Raw genomic sequence first — 12,209 nt, forward strand, 5'->3', positions numbered from 1 at the left:
CTCCCACTCCTACAGCACCTGCGGTGCCAGACCTGGTAAGTGTTTTAGAATGTAAACAATGTGCATGTTATTATTATAAAGCCTTTCAGACGTGAACCACAACATTCTTTTCATTTTGTCATTTCTTAAGCGGCCCCCCGCCGAGGTCGTGGTGGTGACACCTGCTCCGTCACCCACCGGTGCTGCGAAGATCCTGGACTTGAAGCTGAAGGACCGGGTAGGTGTCTTTAGTGTGGGCTTACATTATTAGTATTCAAGTATTTGTCTCATCGTATTTTGTTTATTTACTGTCCAGGCGGTGCCAGCTGTGGAGGTGACGCCTGGAAGGTCATCTACCAGTGCTGATGTGACCGCCGTTTCCCCTGCTGTGATGGAGAAGGACCAGGTTGGTGTCTTTAGTGTGAACTTATTTTACTACCTAATACTGATGCGCAGGTCGACCCGACACCCGCAGTGTTTTGTTGAACGTTTAGTTTTATGGGGTAAATGTATCATTAGTGTTTTTGTTTAGATGTCACCTGGCCTATCACTTCTGTATAACTTTGATCACCACTACAAATGCGGCACATTAGCAGTGCCCAAGCACATATGGGAAACACACATGTGATTAAAATAATGCATCAACAAGACACAAGGTTAAACTAAAATAAAAAAGACACAGCATCTTGTTAACCTGAGGAGAGCAACACCTTGTAGCGTCAGGTAAAGGCTGCTCCACTTTAGTTCAAACTCTGTTTAGTTTGACGGAAAGAGATGTTCATAACGTGATAGAAGTAAAGCCTCATGATAGTTTCTGCTCCTTGTTTCATGATAAGCGATTTCAAAGGTTCCTCAGCGGTGCAGTAGCAAAACAAAGCATCAAGTGTTAATTCTCCACTGACGCGCTCCTGTTTAAAGGAATAGGCCACCGTTTTTACATACTGAGATATGTTCTTACCTTAGCTTTGATGAGTTCTTTAGGACCTGTCTGGTCTTCACCCGTGCCTTCAGTCACGTAAACACAGCTCAGACGGCGTTAGCATTTAGCCTCTCCCTCTCTCCTCTATAGCTCCAAAACTGGTTAAGATAGAAGCTGCCAAGTTCCCAAGGGGAACTATATTGTAAGGCGTAATAATACCAGGAGTAGTTTGGCATCCGCGCAGTAAAGTGAAGATTACTGCGCGGATTTCGAACTACTCCTGGTATTATTACGCCTTACAATATAGTTCCCCCTTTTATCCGCTTAGAAAAACCCACATTGTTTAATTGTGTGTAATTATACTTTGTAGTGGAACACTTCACGTAACCATATTTAAATAGGGAAAACGTGGAAGAGCTTGGCAGCTTCTATCTTGACCTGTTTTGTAGCTATAGAGGAGAGAGGGAGAGGCTAAATGCTAACGCCGTATGCTCTGTGTTTACGTGACTGAAGGCACGGGGGAAGATCAGACAGGTCCTAAAGAACTCGTCAAAGCTCAAGTAAGAACATATCTCAGTATGGAAAAACTTTGGCCTATTCCTTTAAGTCAGAGCAGCTGCAACGTGACTCATGTTGCAGTTTTTCAATGTGTGCGGGTTCGGGTTGGGTTGGCAAACTCTTTTTTTTCGGGTCGGGTGGGTCAGGTTTGATTTACAGTGGGTCAGGAAAGAAAACGACCCGTACTATCTAAATATTTGTCTCATTGTGTTTTATTCATTTACTGTCCAGGCGGTGCCAGCTGTGGAGGTGACACCCGGAGCGTCATCTACCAGTGCTGATGTGGGCGCCGTTTCTCCTGATGCGATGAAGGACCAGGTTAGTGTCTCCAGCATGACCTTTATCCTCTTAACCCCTGCATTAACCGGGCACATTCTCTCCAGTTCAACTTTACCCAAATGTAAAAGCTTCTTGAAGAAAACATATCTTAATAGTGACAAAAACACAGCATAACAGGTGACAAAAAAGTCACGGGTTATGTCCACAACACAGCGGCGGTTGTGTCCACATTGGGAACATTTTAGAGCAGTTTTGTAGGTCTTTGCTTTCAAATGAGGCATTACACTGGCCTACAAGCTGTGAACTCTCCAATCAAGAAGCTTTTAGATTTGGGTAAAGCTGAACTGGAAAAAATGTGCTTGGTTAAAGGAATAGGCCACCGTTTTTCCACACTGAGATATCTTCTTACCTGAGCTTAGGAGTTCTTTTGTAGCTGTCTGGTCTTTATGTGCGCTCAGTCACGTAAACAGAGCACAGATGGCATTAGCATTTAGCCTCTTCTACGGGACCAAACAGGAGTGAAGTTAGAAGCGACCAAGCTCTTCCAGGTTTCCCCTATTTACATACGGTTACATGAGCCTTTACACAATCCAAGTATAGTTACACAAAATTAAACATGACGATTTTGTAAGCGAATAAAAAGGGAACTATATTGCAAGGCGTGGTGATATTACAACGCCTTGCAATATAGTTTATATATCTTTGTATCTGCTTAGAATATGCACATGTTTAATTTTGTGTAACTATACTTGGATTGTGTAAAGGCTCATGTAACCAAATGTAAATAGGGGAAACGTGGAAGAGCTTGGTCCCTTCTAACTTGACCTTTTTTGGAGCTATAGAGGAGAGGGGGAGAGGCTAAATGCTAACGCCGTCCGTGCTCTGTGAAGCACCTGCACCTGTGAAGACCAGACAGCTACAAAAGAACTCCTAAGCTCAGGTATGAAGATATCTCAGTAGGTAAAAACGGTGGCCTATTCCTTTAAGCTTATGCTTGCCTATATTATGGTAAAAATCTGTTTTCATTAACAAAACTTCCAGCATCTGTACATGCAATGTGATTTAACCTCTTAACCCCACCATAACCGAGCACATTTTCTCCAGTTCGGCTTTACCTAAATCTAAGCTTCTGTACTGTAGAGCAACAGTGTTACGCCTCATTTGAAAGCCAAGGCCTACAAAACTTATCCTGTTTTTGTCGTGTTATCGTTGCATTATTCTGGCACTTTTTCGTCGCTCTTTTTCTCACTTATTTGCTTAGCTTTTGTCACTTTTTCATGGTCTTTCTTTTTTGTTGGTCCTTTTTCTTATGTTTTCATCGCTCTTTTGTCACATTTTCATCCTCGTTTTTGTTGCTATAACTTTTGCCAAAAGCTTTTAGATTTGGGTAAAGCTGGAGAAAATGTGCTCAGTTCAGGTGGGGGTTAAGAGGTTAAAGCCTGATGTACTAAACTGAAATCTAAAGTCTGTCTGTTACATTTGTTTATCAGATTTGCACAAGTAATATAAAAAGGTTTCTACTGATGAATAGCTTGTACCATTCTGTGAAATGTTCATGTTTCAGTTTGAAGTAGTGCTTGCTATTAACCTCCTGCATTAGTAAATCATCTTTTGTATTAGTAGAGGTTATACCATGGTCTGGGTGAATACTCTATTCTGATTGGCTGGTGGGTGCTAACAAGCGTGCATTATTTTCGTATAACCGCACACGTAGTCCGGTAGTTAAATCACTGGGATATCATGCTCCGTCCACACCAAACTCGATTTGGGCGTCAAAAACGCGCGTCACGCCCGTTGTTGGACGCCTGTGCTTATTGAAGTCAGACGCTCGTCACAAATGTCACCGAGCGTCAGACGCTCTGGCCGCGCGTCAGCTCAGAGTGCGTTCGTAGCATCTTGGAAGTACCTGTTGCCTGAAAAATACACCTGCTACAGCTCATTGTTGATTAAAAGTCTGCAATAAACCACAAATGCGTGAAGGCCGGCTCAGTGTATGATCGTCATAAAGCCTTCTCTATGTCGTTACGGTTTTATTGACGTTATTAATGCTTGTTGTCATGGGAGAAAACCGGAGCTCAATGCGAGCTAACAAGCTATGGTTTGCTCCCGGAGCTCATTGTAGATGATGTGAGTAACAAACTACAACATCAGCCAGCCCAGCTCAGTGTGTGATCATTGTTCTTTATTGACTTTATTTGTGCATATTTCTTGTTTTCACGTGAGGACCGGAGGTTTAGCTTAGCATTAGCTTTCTCCGGTGCTAATGCTACAACAGGCATCCTCGAGGCTCAAACACATTCCCAGCGCAGATTCAGCCACTGAAATAACCTTTCTAGTCACCGCCTCTAATCCTGGGTGTTTAGATAAAGAAACACAAATGTGTCTTTGTGAAAGTCCCAGAGCTACTGTCGCTCCAGTTCACAATGAAGCTAAACGTCCGTGACTTGTTGACATCTGTGGGGCCGGCGTAGAATCTGCCCCGGTGGCTCAGCTACAACGTACGTCACTATGGCAGGAAGCTTCTGATTGGTCGACACTCGCGAATTTCTCAAAAAAGTTCAACATTTCCCAACTCGAGCGTCGGCTGCGCTCGACGCCCTGGAGGCGCGTGACGCGCTGCGGGAACTCTTGACGCCCCCCGGAGGCGCGTCCTCCATGTATTTTAAATGTAAACCTGACGCTTTGGAGACCCCAAATCGAGTTTGGTGTGAACGCAGCATCACTCCGCTGTGGCATCGCCATAGCAACGCATGACACAGCTGAATCAGAAACACGTAATTAGTGACTGACCGGAACGTATGAGATTGATTTTGTTTAATTTCAACGTTTTTGGCCAAAACAAAATGTTTGATAAATGGGAAGTAGAGGAGAGTGAGCAGCTAGGTTAGCTACTGTTAATAAAATATGAGCTTTACATTTCTATTGAAAACGGTTAAGGCTCTATTCATGATTTTCAGGCGTACATAAAATGATCCTGCATTTATACATATTTGTCTGGATTAGTAAAGTCAATCATAACAGTTTCAGTTCGTGGGGCCCGGGTGTAAGCGGACTCCACCGCAGCTGTTTCCATAAACAGTTGAACTCGTTGAGCTAACTAGCTAGCTTCAGGTTAAACAGCGTAAAAGTGAAATAACTCCTGCCCACGAGTGCCGCATATCGGTGTTTACTTCCACGGAAAAGTGCCGGGTTAGTCCTGTTGTGTTGTGATTCTGGCGATGCAGCGTGTGCTTATGTTGTTTGGTTGCGCCTGACTGAGATCCTCGTAATAGCTGCGGAGAATGACTCGCTCTGAGACGAGCATTCAGTGACCGGCTAATAACCTACATAAAATAGTCCCAGTGGTCTGGCATATTTAGTGAGTTTAGTAAATGAAACAAATACTTATTATAAATGTTACGTTTGTGGGACCATGGTATAAGCGGATTAAACAACTCGGAGCCGTGCATTCGACGGTTATAATGCACTTCGCGGAGTAACACCACTCCGCTACGCGTCGTGGTGTTCTTGACTCCGCTTCGTGCATTATAACCGTCGAATGCACGGCTCCAAGTTTAATCCTTCCTTAATTCACTGTTAATACAGAATTTGTTATTTTGTAGTATATTCTCAACCAAACATAAACTTTCAGGCCTTTGCCATGAAGAAGCCTGGTTCCCCTCTCAAGTTTTTCCCATAGCATTATGAATAAACCAAGTATTGTTTTTTTTTCCTATTACACATTGCTGTATCATATGCTTTGTATTTTTTTATAGGGCAGGAAGAAGAGGAGGAAGGGTCACAACCGCGGTCCAAGGAAACTCCTTGTTAGGACCAAGAGTGACCAGTCACCCACTGATGACCTGAAGATCCTGGACTCGTTGCTGGAGGACCTGGTCGGTGTCTTTGATGTGAACTTATTTTGTTACTATATATTAATACTTTGCTCATTGTGTTTTATTCATTTACTGTCCAGGCGGTGCCAGCTGTGAAGGTGACCCCTGGAGCATCACCTGCCAGTGCTGATGTGGGCGGTGTTTCTCCTGCTGTGATGGAGAAGGACCAGGTTGGTGTCTCTAACTTTAAAAGCATACTTTACATGCATAACCTGTCTGTGTTCCCAAGTCTGTTTAAAGCAAATATAGGCTTTAAAGATAAACTATTGTGATATTATTTACAATTACAAAAACACTCTACACGCTAATGTTTTACATATACTTTTTTTTAAGCCCTTAAAGACATTTATTCAATTGTAGTTCACAATAAGCCCAATCAAGCCCTTATTAGTGCTAGTGCAGCCGAGAGTTGAAGCTCAGTGAGTGAATTCTGGAGGTTATTGTTTTGGTTAATTATATTACTTTATTTACCACACAGACGGAGCCCGGAGCTGGGCCACTTGGAACACCGCCTGCCAACGACGCTGATGTTCTGGTGAAAGGCCAGGTTGGTATTGGAGTGTTCATTTGAGTATTATCATTATAGGTATTATAAGTCAAAAAGTGTTATTCATGATGAACGTAAAAAGAGGCTGTATTGTGTGAATGTTCTGTGACTTTACCTGATAGCCAAGTGCATTTTCTACAGTTTGACTTTACCAAATTATAAAAGCATCTGTACTGGAGATTAACAGTGTTACACTTCATTTGAAAGCTAAGACCTACAAAACTGATCCCAACTGCTTTGTCGTATAGCCGCATTTTTTTACACTCTTTTCACTTTTTGTGTTATTGTTGCTTTTCTGGCATGTTTTTGTTGCTCTTTTATTGCTTCTTTGTCTCTTTTTTGGCATATATTTGCTTCATTTTTGTCTTTGTGTGGCCTTTTATTTGTAGCTTTTTAGTTTCTGCTTTTGCTGTCGCATTTGTTATATTTTTTTGAACGTTTTATCATTTTTTCGTTGTATTTCTGTCACTTTTTTGTCATATTATTGTCGCTCTTCTGTAACATTTTTGTTCCATTTTCATCCACTTTTTTGTTCTATTTTGACACCTTTTCCAAAAAGCTTTTAGATTTGGGTAAAGTCAAACTGGAGAAATGTGCTCAGTTCAGGTGGGGGTTAAGAGGTTAAAGCCTGATGTACTAAACTGAAATCTAAAGTTCAGGTGCCGTTGTCTGTCACACTCGTTTATCAGATTTGTGCAATTAATAATATAAAACAGTTTGTAATGAGAAATCACTTCAAATTTACTATAAAATGACATGTTCTAGATTTAGTTTGAAGTAGTGCTTTACCACCTTATTTGGAGGTAATTCCCTGTTAAAACAGAATTAGTTATTTTTACTATATTCTCAGCCCAACAAACTTTCAGGCCTTTGCGATGAAGGAAACCTGGTTCCCCCACGCTCTTTTCTCATAGCTTTATCAATATAAATCAAGTATTGATTTTTTCTTTGTATTATACATTGCTCAAGCATATTTATTTTTCTTTTTACAGAAGAGGAAGAAGAACAGGAAGCGTCACATCCGCAGTCCAAGGAAAGCCGATGGAAGGACCAAGAAGACCCGGAGTGATGTTGTTGTAGATGATGGTGATGTTGTTGAGATTGTTGGTTTTGGTCTTGATGCACCGGTTAAAGCAGGTTGTAGAAGAGAAGAAGACGGCCCCGGTGTTGCTGAGGTAAGTCAAGGTGAGTCGGTGCCGGTCACTCTTCCACGGAACATCCGTGGCTCCTTTCACCAGGGGAGTAATCGGTTTGTGTTTGCTGGCTCTCAGTGTATGGGGATTGCACTGATGAGTCTTGCTAAGCACACTGTGGGTCGTGTGTCGTTGTGGCAGAAGCAGGACTTGGACCGGACTCTTGTTTTGGGTGATGAGTTGTATAGATACTGCAAAGTTAGTGGCAGGATTGCTCCCAGGTCAAGTATGTTGTTGGTCCCAGAGCTCCCACATGAGTGGGACATTGAGGGACAAAAGGTTTGTTTTGAGTTTACTGAAGGTCTTCCCGGTGTAGTTGGTGTTGACAGTGGGGAGTTTATTGATAACATGATCATTGTGAGCCTGCGCAGTGGTTTAGAAAGAATGTTGGCACTGTATGACACCTGCCTGTTCACCATGTGTGGCAGCACTTGTGCCATCATTCATGATAACGGTGTGTACGCTGTGGTCGACTCTCACTCTCGGAGTGTGAGTGGGATGGTCGATGCTTATGGCAAAAGTGTTGTGGTGTTCTTTAGGTCTATTGAAGGTCTGTATGGGCACTTTTGTCGTTTAGCACGTTGTTATAAGCGTGCGGAGAAACAGTTTGAGCTTACTGGTGTTGTTGTAACTGTTGCATCCGAGAATGTTGCCATTGTCGAGGATGTTGCCATTGTCGAGGATGTTGCCATCGTCGAGGATGTTGGCATCAGCGAGGATGTTGCCATCGTCGAGGATGTTGCCATCAGCGAGGATGTTGCCATCGTCGAGGATGTTGCCATCGTCGAGGATGTTGCCATCGTCGAGGATGTTGCCATCGTCGAGGATGTTGCCGTCGTCGAGGATGTTGGCATCAGCAAGGATGTTACCATCAGCGAGGATGTTACCATCAGCGAGGATGCTAACATTAGCGAGCAGATGCAGTCAGTTGGTTGTAGTGTGCCTAAGGTTAATGCAAAGCCTCCAAACTCCAAAGGCATTCACACATCAAAGAAATCTAAATCTATCCTCTCTAAAAAGGTTGATGCTGGTTTAGAGTTTATTAGCCACACTCAGAGAACTAGATATTTCACCCCCATAGATAAGGATATTAGCCAATCTTTGTGTAGAAAGTTAGAAATACAGTTTGAACATAGTAATATGTCCCAAATTACCACCAGTAAGTCATTAGGCGCCCCATGCAAAAATGAGTCCATTGTTGCTGATGGGAATTGTTTTTTCCGTGCAATCTCCCTTGCAGTAAGTGGAACTCAAAAGAATCATAGACGAATTAGGATTTTGGTTGTAAAAGAACTAGAAAAGAATCCTTTAAAATATAAGAGTTTATGGTGTCCCTATTCCCCCTCTGTTTTTGAGTATATCCAAACTAAAAGAATGAAATATGTAGGTAGTTGGGCAACAGAGGTGGAGATACAGGTAACGGCTGACCTTTTAGGGGTAGGTATATTTACTTTCTTTGATGGGAGTTGGCTTGAGTACACATGTAAGAGTAAACCAATGTCAAGCCAATGTATATACCTAGAAAACTGCAATCGAAATCATTACGAGGTAGTCATTTGTGTTAAAGATTCTGGGGGGGAGGGTTGTTGCGGCATTTGCCAAATCAATGGTAATAAAACAGGGTACAGACTCCGATTTCGTAAGGACTCTGCACAGGTAAGTAGTCCCAATAAATATGTAGAAAGAGAGAAATTTAGAAAACGGTATGCACAGGGAGGGTTTAAAGAGAAATTTAATGAACTGCGTAGGATAAAATATACACAGCAATCCGTGTATAAACACTATAAAAAGGAAATGAACAGAAACCGGTACCGACAGCAACTTTCGTCAAGAAACAAGTTAAAGCAAAGAAGTATAGAATTGTATAGACAGAACATGTTACACAGAGATAAAGTTAAGGCCTTGAGCATTCAAAAATATCGAGATGATTTGTTCCACCAGGAAAGCGTTAAAGCATACAGCAAAATAAAATATTGTACAGATGAGTTACATAGAGATAAAAAGAAAGCCCTAAGCAAAGAAATATATAGCACAGATAAGTTACATAGAGATAAAAAGAAAGCCCTAAGCAAAGAAATATATAGCACAGATAAGTTACATAGAGATAAAAAGAAAGCCCTAAGCAAAGAAATATATAGTACAGATAAGTTACATAGAGATAAAAAGAAAGCCCTAAGCAAAGAAATATATAGTACAGATAAGTTACATAGAGATAAAAAGAAAGCCCTAAGCAAAGAAAAATATAGTACAGATAAGCTGCATCAAGAAAGCGTTAAAGCTTACAGCACAGAAAAGTACAGAACTAGTCAGTCACATCGTGAGAATTTAAAAGCAGTAAGTAAACGTAAGTATGAAAATCCCATTTTTAGAGAAGATAAAATAATAAGCAGTAAAACCAGATACCATACTAGTGAAAATAAAAAGCATATTCAAGAGACTTCTAAGAAACAGCATAAACTGAAATTGAAGGACTTTGATTATGTAGCACAGTGTTTCTTGGCGAAAGTTGAAAAAGGGCCAGAATTCATCTGTTCTGTTTGCCATAGATTATTCTTTGAAAAATCTGTAAAACCCTGTAGCTTAAATAACTATAGAAAGAATGACAGAGTTTTAGATGTAGCTAATAAGTGTATTAAAGACACATATTTACATAAATGTAGTAAAGCCTGTACCCGCCCATGTTCAGTAAAGAAAACGGCCAGAGGTAAGTTGTGGATTTGTTTCACCTGTCATCGTAAGATTCTTAGGGGTTGTATTCCACCAGAAAGTTCTTATAACAACTTGGAACTTGATCCCATCCCAGAAGAATTGGCATTTTTAAACGATGTGGAGGAACTTTTGGTCTCGCCCAATGTAGCTTTGATGAAGATGGTAGCTTTACCTAAGGGAGGCCAAAAGGGAATTCACGGGCCAGTCACCTGTGTCCCTTCAAATATAGCAGAAACAGCCAACTTATTGCCCCGTTCAGATTTGGGTGGAGTTGTGTTGCCAATTAAACTGAAGCGTAAGCTCACATATAAAGGCCATTATAAATATAGGTTTGTCAACACAATGCGTATTAAGTTAGCTATTCAGCGTTTAAAAAGCATTAATAAGTACTTTTCTGATATTAATTTTGATGAAGCGTGGATCAATGAATTTTCTAGAGAAGATCAGGATGATCAGGATCCAGACATTGAAGAAATGGATGTTTCTTTAGATGAAGGTAAGGACAAGTCATCAAATTCACATCAAGAGGATGGAAAACCTCCTGATGTGAACCTTGATGACGAAGTCCTGCATGACCAACAGCGATACTGCATCTTTCAGGACACTTGTTCTTTGCCCGTGAATTTAGGCCAACACATATTAGATCAGTACTTGGATGGTGTTTTAAATCTAGCTCCTACTGAGGGTAACAACCCTATCAAATTACTTTCAGATAAGGGAAATGAAGCCAAATGCTTTCCTTGTTTGTTTCCACAAGGCCGCGGTACATTTCTTGACAAAAGACTGATTCGTATAACTTTATATCGCTATTTAAACAATCGTATAATGCATGCTGATGGACGATTCGCGCGGTGTTTATTGTTCATTTTTTATGCATATTATTTATCGGTTCTTCAGCAAGTGGTCTCTAGTGTATCCATCGCACTTCGGAAGGGCGATACTAATCCTAACCAACCTCACGATCGCGGCAGCAATGATTCGGATCTAAAAGAATCACTTAAGAAGATGGTAGAGCGCGATTGTGGCTATCGTTTTCTTAGGCCGATTAGAGGCTCTCCACCATATTGGGGCGGTGGTAAGAGACACATGATGGCATTGCTGCACAAGCGCGAAAACCCAACCTGGTTCTGTTCTTTTTCCAGCGCAGATATGCGTTGGAAAAACTTAATTAACACCGTTCTTAGACAGGATGGCCGAGATCAAACTGTAGAGGACTTAGAGTGGGCAGAACGTTGTGAACTCTTGCAGCGTAATCCGGCTACCGCGGCAAGGATGTTTGATTATCGCTGGCGCATATTTCTCAAGGACGTTTTAATGTCCCCAGCACATCCTATAGGTGAAATAGATGACTATTTTTACCGCGTTGAGTTCCAACAGCGAGGCTCCCCACATGTCCATATACTTCTGTGGGTCCGAGGAGCACCTAAATTAGATGTAAACACAGATGAAGAGGTGATCGCGTTTATAGATAAATACGTCACCTGTGAGCTGCCACCAGAGGACGATGCGTTACACGAAATCGTCACCTCTGTGCAGAAACATTCAGAGAATCACTCCAAATCATGTAGGAAAAACAAAACGGTTTGTCGTTTTAATTTCCCCCGTCCCCCGTCTGCGCGCACTTTTATAAAACGATCTAGCAAACCCAAATGCCCCAAGTGTCACAAAGACAATAAAGATAACCCCCAGGATGAAGCCCGAGAAGTGCCATGTATATGCCATAGGACCATAAATGCTGAACGAGCTGCAGCGCTTGTGGCTGCCGTCAAAAAAGCTAGTTCTGCCAAAGACTGCGCATATGTCCTCCCCGAAGATCTGTTTGATTCTCTGGGGTTTAATCAGGAAGTTTTTGAAATAGCTTATTGTTCTTTGGGTGGTCGTACGCATATTGTTTTGATGAGGAAAGTTAACGCGATTTGGATTAATAATTTTAGCAGGGGGATCGCCAAATTGTGGAATGCAAATTTTGATATTCAATATGTATGCAATCCCTACGCTTGCATTGTGTATGTAATATCATATATGGGCAAATCTGAACGGGAGATTGGATTATTATTAGCTAACTCTCAAAAGGAAGCACAGAAAGGGAATCTAGACGCCAAGGAGGCATTGAAAAAAGTGGGTACAGTTTTCCTCCATAATAGAGAAGT

This window comes from Gobius niger (genome assembly GCF_951799975.1).
Source record: "Gobius niger genome assembly, chromosome: 9".
In the NCBI taxonomy this organism is placed as follows: domain Eukaryota; kingdom Metazoa; phylum Chordata; class Actinopteri; order Gobiiformes; family Gobiidae; genus Gobius; species Gobius niger.